This window comes from Pelophylax lessonae (assembly GCF_965119305.1).
Source record: "Pelophylax lessonae genome assembly, chromosome: 2".
Lineage (NCBI taxonomy): Eukaryota > Metazoa > Chordata > Amphibia > Anura > Ranidae > Pelophylax > Pelophylax lessonae.
This window is the reverse complement of record NC_138769.1, coordinates 309361237-309381209: the sequence shown is the minus strand read 5'-3', so window position 1 is coordinate 309381209 and position 19973 is coordinate 309361237. Positions and strand designations below refer to the sequence as shown.

Here is a 19973-nt window from a genome sequence, read left to right as displayed (position 1 = left end):
GTGTATGTTAATCAAATTTTTTTTTCTCAATTTGGATAGAGTGGTAAAGGATTAGAACTTTTTTGAGTTTTTTCTGCTTTTTGGGACTCTGTTGGAGAGATTTCTATTCACTTACTGTACCATTGGAAATGGGGTTCACCAGACAGGAGGTGAGGGAAAGTCTTCGAAAGCAACTCGGACAGAAATGCAACTGCTTTTTTTGTGAGAACATTAAATACCCTGTCAGTTTTCATTTCTGTCTTTGTCCCGGTTTCACCTTTTTTCCTAATTTTCAGTCTAGTGAAACTTTTATCACCATGATCAAGAATTAAAATAAATCTATCCATTGGAGCACCAGATGACACAGTCTGTAATCCTTCCCCACTTTATTCAAACCTAATAAAAAAGGAAAAAAAAAAAGAAAAAAATATTTGAAGGGGTCTTCTTTTAACAAAACTGAAATAAGCACAAATGATTATTCATTAGGTAAATAATGGGCTTACTCTATTTAAACGTATTAATGTTAGGTAAAATTTACCTGGTCTCTAATTTCGAAGCATTGAAGCAAAAGTGCTGCTGAAAGCATACATTCTGTAAATATAATTTTTTTTTGTTTTTGTGGAAGGGTTAGAACCTGCTGGGGAGATTTATTCGTTCTATTGGTCATTGTGATTGAAAAATCAACATTTTTTCTGTTATCGCCAAAACAGGAATACAGGGGAGATCTTCCAAAAGGGTAGACCTGTTTTGGTAACAGCTGTCTAACAGGGCATATCCCCTAATTTTTGGAGAGTTCGCCCCTTACTTTTCTGTCTTGTATCGGAGACAGGCAGTGAAGGAAAATCTCACAGACAAAAAACTTACATTTTTCAGACTCCAAATTTCGTCTCTTTTAGGACCAATTGCCCCCTTTTTGGTGTGTATTTATATATACAGTATCATTGTGAGAGTCCATGTTTTACAGCTTTCCTTTTTTTCCTAAAGTGGACTTTCCATAGAATAATGTAAATTACTTACATCAGTTACGACTACTGGCGCTTCCGGAAGACAGGTAAAGTCAACATGTGTCACCACTGCTTTCTGAGATAGTTGAGCGCTTGAAATCTTTGGGCTCTTTCACACGGTCCACCTCCGTAGGCGGATCCGTGCTGCTAAGCGGGGATCGATCCGCGATCCCCGCTGAGCCGGCGGATGAAAGCTCCGTCTCCGCTTGCAGTGCAGAGAGGGAGTTGTCACAGCCCCCGCTGCTCTCTATGGGGAATCTGATGAGAGCGGACTGCCTGTCCGCTCTCATCCGATCCGATCCCCAGGACGGATGGAAAATAGGGATTTCACGGACAGAATCGGATGCGGATTGCAGCGGGTGTCAGCGGACATGTCACCCCTGACATCCGCTGCTCCATAGGGCTGAATGGGGCATCCGATCAGATCCGCCTAAAAAACTCACAGGCGGATCTGATCGGACCGCCCGTGTGAAAGAGCTCTTTTGAGAATGTGCCTCTGCAATGGACTTGGGTGCATTCTATTGAAAGTTCAAGACCTTAGCCGTCTCAGGAGGTAGCGTTGGGGTGCTGTGAAGTTACTTGTGTTATGCCCCGTTCACACTGGGGTGATCCGACTTCCCGGGGCGACCTCCGAGGTCGCGGTGCGAGCAGCGCGCCGCGACCTCGGAGCGGCCGACACGGACTTCATAACATTGAAGTCTATGACGGTCGCTCTGGGTCGCCCCAAAGAAGCTCCGGACCCTTTTTCTAAGTCGGAGCGACTTGTGTCGCTCCTATTAGAATGGGTCCGCAGCTTCTCTATGGAAGGCGACCTGTGAGGCAACCAGGTCGCCTCACAGGTCGCCCCAGTGTGAACGGGGACTTAAAAGCCAGGTTTAAAGTATTTATTTTTTATTTTTTTCTCGAAACCCGCTTTCTTTTGCACCACCTTTTTGTAAGCAATCCCTTTTTTTTTTTTTTTTTTTTTTTTTTCATTTTGAATAGAGTAAGGGGGGGTTAAAAACCCTGTCAGGTTTGCGTTTTTTTTTTTTTTTTTTTTTTTGCCATCTGTGTCCCTTTGCGGAGATTTCCCTTCAATTTATGTCCAGTAGCCAAAATGTAAAGTGAGAAGAAATCCTTCCAAAATGAGGGATTCCCAAGGTGTAACAAGAACTAGTGTCCCTATTGGAAAATTTCCTTTCTTCCTGTTCCTTTTTTATTTTTTTATTTTCACTTTTATATGATAATGGAAACAGGACAAATGGAGAAAGTGAATATCCCCAACGGGGCACATACAGCAGTAAAACCTGCTCACAAGTTCTAAACCCTCTCCACTTTATCTAAAACTAAAAAAAAAGAAAACAAAATTGTCTTCTTTTTAGTGACACTTTCATATCATCTGCTTTGCAAGCAAAACAGTATCTACTAAATTAGTAAATCAACCATATTGTGTTGCAACCTGGTTTAAATCTGAAGCTATTTTTTTTTTTAATACAAGCATGTTTGTTGCAAACTCATCAAGTGAGAAGGTGCTGCTGCATTTGCCTTACAATGGTTTGAAGGGCTTCGTCTATCAAAGCCTATATAAAATCACTCCAACCATTTTTAGTTGCAAACCCAGGCTCTGGTCAGTCTTATGGCAAAGTGAAGTTGCTTAATAGATTACCTCCTCCAGTTTGCCACACAAAGGGCCACAGTTTTTGTCCATTTCTAAAAAAAAAGCTTGATCCATGTTAAAAGAGAAAAAAATTGTGAATCCACAGCCTGGTTTAGAATTAGAATCATAATAATGGGCATAGGGTGCAACACATGAGTGACTGACTGTTTTTGTCTTAAATGAAAATACTGTTTTTAATTAAAATTATGGAACTGTGTCATTTTGCGACATGTTCATTGAGCACTAGCAAAAGTATGCAGGCTGCCTTGTGGACCTCCTTAAGAAAATGACGTGCAGTCAATGATGTAAAACAATCGGTAATGATAACTAAATTAGAATGGATTATTATTATTATTTTTTTTTTTTACGATCGATACAGTCAGGTCCATAAATATTGGGACATTGACAAAATTCTAATCTTTTTGGCTGTATACACCACCACAATGGATTTGAAATGAAACAAACAAGATGTGCTTTAACTGGAGGGTATTTACGTCCAAATCAGGTTAACGGTGCTGGAATTACAACAGTTTGAATATGTGCCTCCCACTTTTTAAGGGACCAAAAGTAATGGGACAGATTAACAATCATAAATCAAACTTTCACTTTTTAATACTTGGTTGCAAATCCTTCGCAGTCATTTACAGCCTGAAGTCTGGAACGCATAGACATCAGCAGACGCTGGGTTTCATCCCTGGTGATGCTCTGCCTGGCCTCTACTGCAACTGTCTTCAGTTCCTGCTTGTTCTTGGGGCATTTTCCCTTCAGTTTTCTCTTTAGCATGTTAAATGCATGCTCAATCAGATTCAGGTCAGGTGATTGACTTGGCCATTGCATAACATTCCATTTCTTACCCTTTAAACTCTTTGATTGCTTTTGCAGTATGCTTCGGTTCATTGTCCATCCGCACTGTGAAGCTCCATCTTATGAGTTCTGAAGCATTTGGCTGAATATGAGCAGATATTGCCCCGAAACACTTCAGAATTCATCCTGCTGCTTTTGTCAGCAGTCACATCATCAATAAATACAAGAGAACCTGTTCCATTGGCAGCCATACATGCCCTCACCATGACACTACCACCACCATGCTTCACTGATGAAGTGGTATGCTTTGGATCACGAGCAGTTCCTTTTCTTCTCCATACTCTTCTCTTCCCATCACTCTGGTAGTTGAGCTTGGTCTCATCTGTCCATAGGATGTTGTTCCAGAACTGTGAAGGCTTTTTTAGATGATGTTTGGCAAACTCTAATCTGGTCTTCCTGGTTTTGAGGCTCACCAATGGTTTACATCTTGTGGTGAACCCTCTGTATTCACTCTGGTGAAGCCTTCTCTTGATTGTTGACTTTGACACACATACACCTACCTCCTGGAGAGTGTTCTTGATCTGGCCAACTGTTGTGAAGGGTGTTTTTTTCACCAGGGAAATAATTCTTCAGTCATCCACCACAGTTGTTTTCCATGGTCTTCTGGGTCTTTTGGTGTTGCTGAGCTCACCGGTGGGTTCTTTCTTTTTAAGAATGTTCCAAACAGTTGATTTGGCCACACCTAATGTTTTTGCTATCTCTCTGATGGGTTTGTTTTGTTTGTTCAGCCTAATGATGGCTTGCTTTACTGATAGTGACAGCTCTTTCGATCTCATATTGAGAGTTGACAGCAACAGATTCCAAATGCAAATAGCACACTTGAAATTTAGGGCTCTTTCACACTTGTAGTCCGTCAAACGGACTCCGCTTTTCTCAGCAGGGGATCGATCTGCCGATTTCCCCCCACTGAGCAGGAGGATGACAGCTGTGTCTCCGCGTTATGTGCGGAGACACAGCTGTCAGTTCCCCATGCATCTCTATGGTGGAAATTGGATGGGAACGGACCGTCGGTCCGATCCCATCCGATCTGAACTGCTATATTATTCGCAGTAAGCGCTTCTCCTATTTGGAGATGGACAGGTCTCCAAAAATACCTAGGAGACAGTTTTTAGGGTGGTAAATATTAGGCAGGCCCAGGGTCGAGGAGATGAAGGTGCTGCCCTCCTGACCAAAAAGCCTGAACAGCTGGGCAGGTCCAAAGGCAATGGAAGAAATCAGCCACTTCCCTGCAACCTTCAAAGCAGGAAGCATCTGGACGCATGCCCATTTTATGTAAATGTACAGGGGTAAAGTTACTATGGTGAAATAGTTTAAGTTGGATAATGCTATCTTTAGAGGAGATGACGGAGTATTTGTACGTCCTTCTAAATGCCAACCATTCTGGGTCTGTAATATATAGGTTGAGTGACAGCCATTTATGTTGGGCCACCAAATCGTATAATTTTTATTTCTGCATTTCAAAGTATATAGAAATCATACACATTTTGGTGGTAGTTGCAGAAGGAAGAACACTTTCGGCATGCATTTCTTATACATGTACATGGTAACAGGTAAGCGAAGGAAAAATTGTAAAGTCAGATGAAGATGGGAAAGTTACTATCAAATGAGGCAACCTATGTAAATAGGATATAAAGATATCTCAAAATCACAGGAATCGCTGTCAGTATTTCACATGAACAACGTTTTGTAGACCTCCTTCTCCCCACTAGGGGAAACAGTAAGTTAAAGCCCAACTACAGGCAAAAAAAAAAGTTTTCCCATGCAGTGGGGTTGTGCCCACAGTGCACAGGTCAACTGCTCGTTTTTTTTTTAAGGTGAGGGGAGAACCCTTTTGGGTTTTTTTTTTTTTAATGCCTGTAGTTGGACTTTAACTTACTCTTCCCCCTAAAGCTTATACTTGGCTAATTCCTTGTTCTACCAGAAAATTGTGCTCCCCCGGGGTCCATCAGTGGATGGTTCTTTGTCTATGGAGCCTGCTCTGGGCTTGATGACGTCAGGAACAGTACACAACTCAAGAGCGCAGGGGTGTTGTACCAGTCATGTTCTGGGTGAATCAGAGCTTTAGGTAAGTAAATCTCCTTTTCCCACACATGAGAGAGAATAATAGAACCCCCCCCCCCCCCCCAAAAAAAAAAAAAAAAAGAGGAGACGGAGGTATGGGCTGACAATGAAATCCAGAATAAGCCACTGAGCAGCATATGGGAGGGCAAAACTGACAAAACTGCTTTATCTACAGCAAGTGTGCCATATGATCAGGTATAAATGGGTCAATCAAGTAGATTGGATCCAAGTAGCCGAAATCTAATGAAACTTCTCAAATTTGTCTTGACAGACATGTATCTATTCTTCCGCTTCCATAATGGAATGAACCCTACCTAACCAGTCATCAACTTGTGGATACCCATGTTTGCTTGCAGAACAGCAGGATCAAATTTTACATTGCACTTCTAGGCCCTAGAGCAGTGGTTCTTAACCTTGTTGGAGGTACTGAACCCCACCAGTTTCATATGCGCATTCACCGAACCCTTCTTAATTGGAAAAATAAAATATGATTTTTTCAAATTCAAAACATAGGTATATATTTATACATAGGTGCACAAAATGAACAAAACCATTAAGAACAAAGAACAAAACCATTAAAAACACGATTTTCACACAAAAACATAATAATGAATATTTACTGCAAATTAGTGTGACTTCTGCTGTTGTCTTTCAGAGACCAGTTCAGAAATGCGTGGCTTTATCTTGGCAAGTGCCACTCATGTCATTATCATGTCTCATGTCACCTCACCCTGGCCTGATGTAAGGGGGGATCTATATGGGGGACGGGACCTCACCTCACCCTGGCCTGCTGTAAGGGGCAGATCTATATGAGGGACGGGACCTCACCTCACCCTGGCCTGCTGTAAGGGGCGGATCTATATGGGGGACGGGACCTCACCTCACCCTGGCCTGCTGTAAGGGGGGGATCTATATGGGGGACGGGACCTCACCTCACCCTGGCCTGCTGTAAGGGGGAGATCTATATGGGGGACGGGACCTCTCCTCACCCTGGCCTGCTGTAAGGGGCAGATCTATATGAGGGACGGGACCTCGCCTCACCCTGGCCTGCTGTAAGGGGGGGATCTATATGGGGGACGGGACCTCGCCTCACCCTGGCCTGCTGTAAGGGGGAGATCTATATGGGGGACGGGACCTCTCCTCACCCTGGCCTGCTGTAAGGGGGGATCTATATGGGGGACCTGGTCCCCCATATAGATCACCCTTACAGCAGGCCAGGGTGAGGTCCCCCATATAGATCCCCCCTTACAGCAGGCCAGGGTGAGGTGAGGTCCCGTCCCCCATATAGATCTCCCCCCCTTACAGCAGGACAGGGTGAGGTGAGGTCCGGACCCTGGCCTGCTATAGGGGGGGATCTATATGGGGGACCCCAGAGTAAACTAACCTCACCCTGGCCTGCTGTAAGGGGGGATCTATATGGGGGACCCCAGAGTGACCTAACCTCACCCTGGCCTGCTGTAGGGGGGGATCTATATGGGGGACCTCACCTCACCCTGCCTACTGTAAGGGGGGGATCTATATGGGGGATCATGTCCCCCATATAGATCCCCCCCTTACAGCGGGGTGAGGTCCCGTCCCCCATTTAGATCTCCCCCCTTACAGCAGGCCAGGTTCCCCATAAAATAGATCCCCTTTACATAGTCTTCTCAGTGTTCTCACACAGACAGTCAGTCACTAGACTAGTACAGCCAGTACTACTCCAGTCCTACCTTTTTTTCACCTGTGTCCCGACTCCCGATCACAGGCTAGGTTTTCCTCCTGCAGGCTGCAGTACCACTGTCACCACTGGCTCTCTGGCCTCTCACCTGCCGGCTTCTTCTGCGGCTGCCTGGCGGTTCTCTCCCGCGCTGCTCTGGGCGGACGCTGCACGGGTTAGTCCCTCCCCCCAGACAGTCCCTCTCCGCACCGCACGCCTGGCCTGTACCCCCCCCCCCCCCACCACTCCACAGTGGGCGACGCCGGCTCTGGCTGGATCAGATTCGGCCGGGAGCCGAGCTGCACAGCCAGCAGTGAGAGTGAGCCAGGGGCAGACAGAGCTGCGAGTGCGAGCAGACACAGCGGGTGGCGTCGGCCAGCCTATCATGACAGAGTGAGTGACATGACACTGCGGTGCTATGTTATGCTATGTGCGATGTTATGTATTTCCATGATGACGGCGCGGAGCGGGAGCGGAAGGACATGCCCGAAACTGGAGAAATAGTCCCTGACAGCGAAGTGGTACTAACGGAGGGTGTGCCGAACCCTCGAGACTGACCCACCGAACCCCTGGGGTTGGATTGAACCCAGGTTAAGAACCACTGCCCTAGAGAAACATGCAGAAAACATTGCACTAAATAATTATCCATCTGAAAAGTGGTGATGTCCAAAATCAACTTTTTGATTTCTGCCCATCAAGGCCTATTTTTCAGGCAGTTTCACCAGCTATGAAGGTGAAAACCCTGCATGCCACAGCCCCTCCAGCACCTATTTGGGACTGAGGAGTTCACTAAAGCCAGTGTCTTGGGCACTCTGTATCACCTTGTAAGTATTTTATAATTAGTTTCTTGCATTTTAAAGCAGACAGTGGAAGTATATATCTAGCTTTAAAATAGTGCATTTACGAGGCTCTGACAGTGTACATTCCATCTCCCATTTTTCCCATTCCCTGAAAAATCTCAGATCTGTAGGGAAGTTGATATCCTTGAGAAGCATATGCAAGATGGACAGTAGTCCTGTATAAGTTGACAATTTGAGCCACAAAGATTCAAAGGGGGTTAGGGAGTCAGTGGGTCTTATCCCTTTCAAGCTACGGTTTAAATCAAAGACCAAAAAGAAAAAGCCCCGCTCACCAACCCAGTGCATTAGTATGTAGATCAATATGGCCTCACTCAGTGCTGCTCCAGCCATGCCTCTCTGACCTGTTTCGACCTGCTCACCACGGCTTGGTCACAGAGCTACCAGGAGCAGGAGCGGGGTGAAACATGTCAGAGTGGCATTGCTGGATGTGCGCTGGCAGGGGCCACATTCATCTAAATACTAATACACCAGGTTGGTGAGCAGTGCCTTTTTTTCTCTTTGGTAATGCTTGTGCACTGATGCAAGCTTCCTTTACTGCAACGGGCGGGGAGATCTGTCTCAGCTTAGAGTAGCTCTGCAAATTTCATTTGGATTGCAGTTAATAAAATGTTGCCACTGTCTGTATCTTCAAGAGGTCCAGGTGGGGAATGTCTAAAACACTTTCCTAAGCTCCCTTAACATGCAAAGCTTGCCAGCAACCAGAAGTCTGCAACAACTGGTATCTACATCTAGTGCCCAATTTCTAAATTTAAAAGTACAGGTATTCACTAGGGGGAACCACAAAAAAAACCCAGACCAGAAGAAAAGGGGACAAGGGTGGGGAAATGCTTTCCGTCTTATTAATAAAATCTTACATCAGTGAATGAACAGTGGTAGGGAAGATGGAGTCTGAGAGACCTTTGTAGTGATGGGGTACCCATGGGCATATGCTAGTTTACAACCTGCCAATGACTTTACCAGGGCAAACTAGGGCTTGAGCTTTACATGGTGCCCCTAATGGTGTATTCTATTCAGTTCTACTGCCTTATAGTGGGTGTGCAAATTGGAAAGACCCTGACCATCTTGCTCCCTTGTCCTGGTCAGGGTACCGTCAACACTATTCCATAGAAATGACCCAATTAACTCCCTCATTCAAAAAAGAACACCTGGGGGGGGGGGGGGGGGGGAGCAAAAGGTTTGGAAGAAAAATAGAGTTCTAGGCAGCATGTCCATTTATAAAAAAAAAAAGGATTATACCTATCCCAAGTGATGGTGGATTTGTTCCAGCACTCCAGGTCCTGTTTAAAAAGACTGAGAAGAGGGGTGCAACGTTCCTCATATAAATGCTATATGAGAGCTGTCAGCCTAAGTATTTGATATACTAAAACTGATAGCCTAAGTATTTGATATACTAAAACTGATAGCCTAAGTATTTGATATACAGTTAATGCAAAGGGGAAAGATTTCTAAAGAGAGCTAACAAGGTTGGATGGCAAGAAAAGTGCCAGTATTTCTGACACTGCAAGACTGATTTTAAAGTTGGATAAACCTCCAAACTCACATAAATCTGCCAATTAAATTGGGGAGGGTGATCATAGGATCTGACATATAGAGCAGAATATTGACCAATGTGAGTATTAGGGTCTGCTGTTCTATACCTAATGGTGTGTTTATTTAGAGTGAAATTTGAAGAGTAGGAAAATGGTACAGCATTCCCCTATAACTTCCACAGTGAACTTTCACACTATAAACACTCTAAATGCACACACAGGAACAATGTACACTGTTTGGTGGTTACTGTTACAACATCCAAGTGATTCTTAACCACTTGCCGACCAGCCGCCATCGTTTTACTGCAGCAGGTCAGTTCTATTATGCGAAATGACGTACCTGTACGTCACTTCATGTAGTAGACAGTGGAGACGCGCGTGTGCCGATTGGCCAGAGGGGGAGGCAATCAACGGGTCTGGCGAATGTCATGAAAAATGTCCGCCCACCACCCATGATCACTCCCCATGGAGACAGAGCGGCAGTCTGCCTATGTAAACAAGTGTTCATCTATTGAGTACATCCCCCAGACAGAAAGCACTCCCTAGGAGCACTCTTAACCCTTTGCCCCTGGTGTTAACCCCTTCCCTGCCAGTGTCAGTACAGTAACAGTGCAGATTTTTTAGCACTGATTACTGTAGTAACATCACTGGTGCTCTCAAAAGTGTCAAAACTGTCAGGCGTCCGATCTGTCTGCTGCAATGTCACAGTCCCGCTGAAAAAAAATAAAATAAAGAAAAATGACATAAATCTATCCCCTAGTTTGTAGATGCAAACTGTTGCGCAAACCAATCAATGTACAGTTATTGGGAATTTTTTTTTACCAAAAATATGTGGCAGAATACATATTGAAATATGAATATTGAAAAATGTGATTTTTTTTTTTCTAGTGGATATGTTTTATAGCAGAAAGGAAAAAATAATGGGATTTTTCACTTACCATTAAATCCATTTCTCTGATGTTCATTGACAGACACAGCTCGTGATCTTCTTAACCATTGGTTATACCATTGCAAGTACAACATTTTAAGTACAGTGAAGAGATATTGCAGGAGACTGAAGAGATACTGAAAGAGATTGGCTTGGAGTTTGCAACCAACTCATCTGTGTTTCTTTTTGCTGACCATTGCTTGAGAAGAGGAAAGGAATTTGGTCAGGTGTCTGCTATTGTGCATTTGCTAATGAGACCAGCTCATTAAGGTGTTACATTTGTTGCTGGGGGAGGAGTTGTGAAGGAGTGAGTGTATATATATATATATATAGACATACTAATTAGCTGGCCTAATTCATTAGCTGCAAGTACTCCATTGCAAGTACAACATTTTAAGTACAGTAAAGAGATATTGCAGGAGACTGAAGAGATACTGAAAGAGATTGGCTTGGAGTTTGCAACCAACTCATCTGTGTTTCTTTTTGCTGACCATTGCTTGAGAAGAGGAAAGGAATTTGGTCAGGTGTCTGCTATTGTGCATTTGCTAATGAGACCAGCTCATTAAGGTGTTACATTTGTTGTTGGGGGAGGAGCTGTGAAGGAGTGAGTGTATATATATAGACATACTAATTAGCTGGCCTAATTCATTAGCTGCAAGTACTCCATTGCAAGTACAACATTTTAAGTACAGTGAAGAGATATTGCAGGAGACTGAAGGGATTGAAGAGATACTGAAAGAGATTGGCTTGGAGTTTGCAACCAACTCATCTGTGTTTCTTTTTGCTGACCATTGCTTGAGAAGAGGAAAGGAATTTGGTCAGGTGTCTGCTATTGTGCATTTGCTAATGAGACCAGCTCATTAAGGTGTTACATTTGTTGCTGGGGGAGGAGCTGTGAAGGAGTGAGTGTATATATATATATATATAGACATACTAATTAGCTGGCCTAATTCATTAGCTGCAAGTACTCCATTGCAAGTACAACATTTTAAGTACAGTGAAGAGATATTGCAGGAGACTGAAGAGATTGAAGAGATACTGAAAGAGATTGGCTTGGAGTTTGCAACCAACTCATCTGTGTTTCTTTTTGCTGACCATTGCTTGAGAAGAGGAAAGGAATTTGGTCAGGTGTCTGCTATTGTGCATTTGCTAATGAGACCAGCTCATTAAGGTGTTACATTTGTTGCTGGGGTAGGAGCTGTGAAGGAGTGAGTGTATATATATATATATATATATATATATATATATATATATATATATAGACATACTAATTAGCTGGCCTAATTCATTAGCTGCAAGTACTCCATTGCAAGTACAACATTTTAAGTACAGTGAAGAGATATTGCAGGAGATAGTCAGGAGGTAGGCTGGAAGGTGGAAAAAAGAAAAAAAAAAAAAAAAAGGTAAGATTTGTTTGACTTAAATTTACAAATTTTCTTATTTTTTTTTTCTCCTCTTTAAAATGGCAGACTTGGTTCAGTGCAGGAATTGTTGTGCATTTATTTCATGTTTCACTCTTTGGAGATTCGGATGCTGTCAGATCTGTAGACAATTCTCCTTACTGCAGCAGGAAATTGCATTTTTGAAATCAGAGATATTTAAATTATCTGTTAAACAAACTCCAGCTGGGACTGCTGCAATGCCACTGCCACAGAGGACCCCCAGAAATGGCAGATGGGTTACTGTAGGTTCTGGAAGACTTAAAGTGGTGGATAGAAGACATGTCCCACAGTCGGTGGTTCTCCAAAATTCATTTGCAGCACTCTCAGAATGTAAGGACAACATGGATATGGACTCAAGCACAGAGGGTGAGAAAAGATCGACTCCTATGTCTAATGTATGCAAGACTGCAGCCAAGGACAAAAAAGATAAAGTGAAGTCTCAAAGGAAGCAGCTGTTGCTGGGTGATTCAATCATAAGAAGTGTGGAGCTTAAAGAAAATGGTTTTGTGAGATGTCTTCCTGGTGCTACTGCTAGACGAGATAGAAGACGTATTATTAATATTGTTAAGCAAGCAAAGCAGGAAGGGGACAAGGATGTTCTTGTCCATCTAGGGACAAATGACCTGGCTTGCAATGAAGTGTCAGAGGTGAAAACATCTTTTATCACACTTGGTAATGACGTACAGCATTTTGCATCCACCATTTCATTTTCTGAAGTTCTGCCTGTGCATAATGTTCAGAATGATAGGCAGAGGCGCATAAAGGAGTTCAACATATGGCTTAGTAAATGGTGTCAAGAGCAAGGATTTAGCTTTGTTTCTCATGATAGCTCTACTTGGAATAGAAAGGAACTGTACAAAAAAGATGGTTTGCATCTTTCTCTCAAAGGAACAAATGTACTTAGTGAACAACTCCAAGAATTTGCGAGAGTATTTAAACTAGGAAGGGGGGGCAAAAGAGTGGAATTACAAGAGTCCAATTGCCCCCCGAAACAATGCCAGAACAGGTCAGAAGCACAGAGGTTAAGAAATGATAAGCTCAGAGTCCTGTCTACAAATGCTCGCAGTTTAGGTAAAAAAATCAATGAACTTGGGTCAATAATGGCATCTGAGAATGTAGATTTAGTGGCTGTTACGGAGACATGGTTTAATGAAAGAAATGACTGGGACATAACCATACCAGGGTACTCTTTATACAGAAGAGACAGAGAAGGCAAGAAAGGAGGAGGAGTGGCCCTGTATGTGAAAGATAGCATTAAATCTAACCTAATACAAGTTGGTGAGGCCAACATAGAGTCAGTTTGGGTTACGTTGCAGTTTGCTAATCATGCAGTAACTCTTGTAGGTGTGATATATAGACCACCTGGTCAAGTCAAAGAACTAGATGATCTACTAGTTGAAGAAATAGCTAACATGACAATGAAAGGAGAAGTTATCATTATGGGAGATTTCAATCTTCCAGATATAAACTGGAAAACCAAAATAGCAAGTTCTACCAGGAGTACAGATATTCTAAATTCCCTACTGGGGTTGTCTCTGCAACAAGTGGTTGAGGAGCCAACCCGGAGGGAGGCCATTTTGGATTTGGTATTCACAAATGGGGATTCGGTATATGATGTCATTGTAGGCGAAACCTTGGGATCTAGTGATCACCAGTCAGTGTGGTTTAATATAAGAGCTGTGAAAGAGTCACACCACACAAAAAGAAAAGTTTTAGATTTTAGAAAAACAGATTTTCAAAAATGAAATTAGTCATAAATGAGTCCTTATCAGACTGGAACGGATTACATGGAGTCCAGGAGAAATGGGACTACTTAAAAGGTGCATTATTGAAGGCAACAGAAAATTGCATTAGACTTGTCAGTAAAAGCAAAAAAAGGAAGAGACCACTGTGGTACTCAGCAGAAGTGGCCCAAATCATTAAAAATAAAAAGCTAGCATTTTGTAATTATAAAAAAACCCAGAGCAATTAAGATAAGGAAATCTACAAGATTAGGCAGAAAGAGGCCAAGCAAGTTATAAGAACTTCTAAAGCGCAGGCAGAAGAAAAACTATCTCAGTCTATGAAAAAGGGGGATAAGACATTCTTCAGATATATAAATAAAAAAAGGAAATTAAAACAAGGAATAACTAAATTAAAAACAAAGGACGGAAGGTATGTAGAAGAGAATAAAGGGCTAGCCGACTGCCTTAATGAATACTTCTGTTCAGTTTTTACAGAAGAAAAAGAAGGAGAAGGACCTCCACTTGAAAGGATGACTAATGAATCGTTTGATGCATGTGTCTTTACAGAGGAAGACGTTCCAAGATTGCTGTCTAAAGTGAAGACAAATAAGTCACAGGGTCCTGATGAGATACACCCAAAATTATTAAAAGAGCTTAGTGGTGAGCTGGCAAAACCATTAACAGATTTATTTAACCAATCATTAGTAACAGGAGTCGTCCCGGAAGATTGGAAATTGGCAAATGTCGTGCCCATTCACAAGAAAGGTAGTAGGGAGGAATCGAGCAACTATAGACCAGTGAGTCTGACATCAATAGTAGGCAAATTAATGGAAACCCTATTAAAGGATAGGATTGTGGAACATCTTAAATCCCATGGATTGCAAGATGAAAAACAACATGGGTTTACTTCAGGGAGATCATGTCAAACAAATCTTATAGATTTTTTTGACTGGGTGACTAAAATAATAGACGGTGGAGGTGCAGTAGACATTGCACATCTAGATTTAGGGTTGATGTTCCTGGAGGGAAACGCCAAATGGAAAAGGATTTAGGAAAGCTAGAAGAATGGTCAGAACTCTGGCAACTGAAATTTAATGTGGACAAGTGCAAGATAATGCACCTGGGGCGTAAAAACCCAAGGGCAGAATATAGAATATTTGACACAGTCCTGACCTCAGTATCTAAGGAAAGGGATTTAGGAGTAATTATTTCAGAAGACTTAAAGGTGGGAAGACAATGTAATAGAGCAGCACGAAATGCCAGCAGAATGCTTGGATGTATAGGGAGAGGTATAAGCAGTAGAAAGAGAGAAGTGCTTATGCCGCTGTACAGAACACTGGTGAGACCTCACTTGGAGTATTGTGCGCAGTACTGGAGGCCATATCTCCAGAAGGATATAGATACTCTAGAGAGAGTCCAGAGAAGAGCTACTAAACTAGTACATGGATTGCAGGAAAAAACTTACCAGGAAAGGTTAAAGGACCTTAACATGTATAGCTTGGAAGAAAGAAGAGACAGAGGGGATATGATAGAAACTTTTAAATACATAAAGGGAATCAACTCGGTAAAGGAGGAGAGCATAGTTAAAAGAAGAAAAACTACCACAAGAGGACACAGTTTTAAATTAGAGGGGCAAAGGTTTAAAAGTAATATGAGGAAGTATTACTTTACTGAGAGAGTAGTGGATGCATGGAATAACCTTCCTGCAGAAGTGGTAGCTGCAAATACAGTGAAGGAATTTAAGCATGCATGGGATAGGCATAAGGCTATCCTTCATATAAGATAGGGCCAGGGACTATTCATAGGATTCAGATATATTGGGCAGACTAGATGGGCAAAATGGTTCTTATCTGCCGACACATTCTATGTTTCTATGGCTTGACAAATTTTCCTGAAATCTAGGAGCCAGCTAAAAAAGTTAGGAGCCAGTTTTTTTTTTTTTTAAAAACAAACAACCAAGCTTTATTTCCAAAAAATAACGTACTAAATTTACACAAAGACGACTAGAATCCAACTCTCCTCTGTAGCGCAATCTGATGGAAACAGACTGTCTGTTTCCATCCGAAGCCATCTGATCCAATCCACGGGATGGATAGAAAATAGAACCACCATCCATCTGTTTTTGGCAGACAGGATCAGATCCATAGAGGAGACTGAACGGTCCGATCAGGTCTGCCTGTGAAACTGATAGGCGGACCTGATCAGACAGCCCGTGTGAAAGGGGCCTTCAGCTGTGGCATGGCAATGAGGAAAAAAAAAAAATTATATTATATAATATAATTTTTTTTATTATAATAATAATAATTGAAAAAAAATTAGAAAGATAAAAAAATTTTGTAATTGAAAAAAGAACATTTTTTTAATAATAATAAAAAAAAATTGTTTTAATAATTTAAAAAAATAAATAATAATTAATAATAATAATAACCACCACACTCCCTGTCCACTTACCTTTTAAGCAAAGGTAAGTGGACAGGGAGATTAAGCCTGCAAAAACTTCCCTCTCATCTCCTCTTGGGGAAGGAGATAGACAGGCAGGGGGAACAGCCATTAGTTACTGCTTGTCAATCTCCCGGCCACCACAGAAGGGCGCCAGTTCCCCATTCTTTCATTGAAGAAGGCCGAAAGGCCGCGGCCTCAATTTACGGACGGCACGGAAGTCCGTGCACTCGTGAGTGGTGGGGGGGGGGGGGCCGCAAAAGGGACAGGACACCTCTTGGAGTGCACCCCAGGCGCCAGGTCGCTAATTCTGGTCGCCAATGCGACCTGGCGCCCAGGGTTTGTCGAGCCCTGGGTTATACTGCCCCCTACGGGAGTAGGATACTAGGCAGAAAAAAAGTCTGGTTACACCTGTGGGCGGTCCCAGGGGGTATACTCCCTCTCTCTGCTATAGGTACTCTGCTTTGTTACAAGCAGTGTCAGAAGGATTAAAACTCCACAGAGGGGTGGGTGCTGTGTCCGTCAATGAACATCAGAGAAATGGATTTTACAGTAGGTCAAAACTCCCATTCTCTCTTTCGTTTATTGACGGACACAGCTCCTGATCTTCTTAACCATTGGGACATCCCAAAGCCGTGTTAAACATGAGAGCAGGAACAGCGAAAAATTAATTCCCAAGGCTAACTATAGCCAACCAGGTAAACAGGAGCTCAACCAAAACAACTGGAGCTCACCTGAAAAAAACAATACACTCTAAAAGAGGACCAGGTCCTCTAAACAGCAGCCTGCAAAACCTTGCAGGCAAAGGAAGCATCCGCAGATACCAACACATCCACTTTATGGAACTTTGTGTAAGTGTGCAACGACGACCAGGTGGCCACCTTGCAAACCTGTGAGGCCTGATGACAGGAGGCCCAGGAGGCACTGAGTGCCTGAGTAGAGTGTGCCTTGACAGGGAAAGGAGGAACCCGAGCCTTGATGGAATAGGCCTGAATCACCGTCTGTCTGATACATCTGGAAATGATCGCAGAGGAAGCAAACAATCCTTTCCGGGGCCCAACCGTAAGCACAAATAGTGAGTCTGATTTCCTAAAAGACTTCGTAGCTGCCAGGTACACTCTAATCGCCCCGGACCACATCCAAGGAATGCAAAGCAATTTCCTTTGAATGTTTTGGCCTGGGACACACAATGGAAGGCAACACAATGTCTTTATTCAAATGAAAATCAGAGAGAACCTGAGGAAGGAACGACAGACAGGGGCGAAGAACCAACTTATCACTGTGAACCACCAAGTAAGGTGAATGACAGGGTAACGCCGCCAATTCCGACACCCTGCACGCAGGGGTGAAAGCGCCCAAAAAGGCCACCTTCTGGGACAGCGTAAGCAGGGAAATCTCCTGAAGATTCTCAAAAGGAGGCTTCTGGAGGACTGAGAGCACAAAATTGAGGTCACAAGGCGGCAACAGAGACTACAATGGAGGAGTCAAGTGCCTAACTCCCTGAAAAAAAGTACGCACCAAGAAGTATGTGGTCAAGGGCTTTGAAAGAAGAACGCTAAGGCCGACACCTGACCCTTGATAATACTCAAGGCCAGTTTCTGCTGAACCCCCTGTTGAAGGAAGGTCATGATCCAAGCCACCAAAAAAAGAGCGGGGATGAACCCCAAGAGACGCACACCACACAATGTACGTCTTCCACGTAAGAAGGTAGATCTTCCTAGAAGTAGATTTGCTAGCTTTTAATAGCGTTGGAATCACCGACTCAGACAAACCTCTATCCATCAGCACCTGGCGTTCAAGAGCCAAGCCGTCAAAGCCAGCGACTGTAAAGCAGGATGGAAGATTGCTCCTTGGGATAGCAGATCCTCCCTGAGAGGAAGCATCAAAGGGGCCACCAGCACATCCCGGGCGTCCGCCGGAGGATCCTGTGACCGAGTCACAAACTTCTGCATCTTTCTGTTGAGCCGGGATGCCAACAGATCCACCTTGGGGATGCCCTACCGGAGACACAATTGATGAAACACCTCTGAATGAAGCGATCACTCACCTTGTTCCAACGCCTGCTGACTGAGGTAATCTGCCTGCCAGTTTTCCACCCTGGGAATGTGTACGACGGAGAGGGCTGGAATGAAACGTTCTTCCCCATTTTAGAATGCCAGCTACCTCCAGAGCCGCCAGGACACTTCTTGTGCCCCCCTGGTGATTGACATAAGCCACAGCCATGGCATGGTTCAATTGAATGCACACTGGACATCCCTGAAGATGATCCGTCCAATGTTCCAGGCACAGTCTGATCGCAGTACCAAGACATTGACCGGTAGTCTGGACTATTCCAGTGTCCTGACCTCCTGAGCAGAAATTTTGCAGAGGACGCCTTCCCAGCCGAACAGGCTGGCATCTGTGATGACCACTGTCCACTACAAGTGAAGGAAGTATTTGCCAAGTCCAAGCGTCAAAGAACAAACCCACCATATCAGGGACTCTTTCATTCCCCGGCTCAGCCAGATCTAATTGTCCAGAGACTGCGGATTCTTGTCCCATTTGGCCATAATCTCCCTTGCAGGGACCTTGTATGGACCTGTGGAAATGAAACCGCCTCCAGGGTAGACCCCATCAGGCCCGCACCGATATGTCAGTCCGGAGAGATTACCATTTGCTGGACAGCAGGAGACGAATTACAGCCTGCAGTTTCAGGAGTTTGTCCAGAGGAAGGAGCACTCTGGCTAAGACCGAGTCCAGAGTCAGACCCAGACAGTTCAGCTTTGTGGATGGACCCAGAGCAGACTTCTGAAAATTAAGAATCCAGCCAAACACCCTCAAGCTTGTACTGTGATTTTCAGGTTTTCCACCAGAGCAGTAGGAGACTCCGCTCGCAGAAGGAGGTCATCCAAGTAGCCCAATACCGTGAGCCCCTGTTGGCATAACAATGCTAGCACCGGGGCCAACACTTACATGAAGACCTGAGGAGCAGAAGGGAGACCAAAGGGCAATGCCACAAACTGATAATGCTACTCTCCCACGGCAAAGCGGAGGAAGCGCTGGAGACCGACACATATTGGAATGTAAAGGTAAGCGTCCTTGATGTCGATGGAGGCAAGAAAAATCACCCTGATGAAGGGAGGCCACCACTGTGTGAACGGACTCCATTCTGAACTTCTGCACCCGCACAAAGTAGTTAAGCGCCTTGAGGTCCAGAATTGAACGCACCTTGCCTTCTGTAAACAGGTTAAGTAAAACCACTGAAAACGTTCCGAAGTCGGAACCTGGGACCATCACCCTTTAAAGTAAAAGGTCTTCACCGCTCAAAAAGAGTCTGTAAGCTGATCGGGGACAGTCGGAAGAAAGAACCTTACCAGAGGGTAAGAAGGAAACTCGACCTTGTAGCCAGACTTAATGACCTTGTGTACCCACCTGACTTGTACCAGGGGAGTCCACGGGTCTGTGAACCAGCAAAGACGTCCCCCCACCCCAAATACGGGTGAGGGCGCACCTTCATGCTGAAGGGTCCTTGTCCATGGGTCTGGAGAAACCCGCTCCTGACTTGCCAGACCAAGTTCACTTGGATCCTCCAGAGGAGTCCTTGAGGGGCTCTGATCCCTTGTCAGTCGACCCTAAAACTTCTTATTATCCGAGAAGGAGGGCCCACGTCTACGACGAGGGTCCTTGCCCTTAGTAGCCTGCAGAACAAAGGTACTCTTCCCCCCGTGAGACCTTTAATGATGTCATCCAGGGTAGCACCAAACAGGCAATCTCCTTGAAAAGGAAGATCAGTCAAGGCCTTTTTAGAAGTCTGGTCCGCAGACCAGCATTT

The 19973-nt window shown here is 44.0% G+C and overlaps 1 protein-coding gene across 1 annotated transcript in view; it reads right to left on the bottom strand.

Moving 5' to 3' along the window:
• Positions 1-19973, bottom strand: part of SHISA4 (shisa family member 4) — a 477761-nt gene that overhangs the window by 309912 nt on the left and 147876 nt on the right. The gene's annotated exons all lie outside the window — the stretch shown is intronic.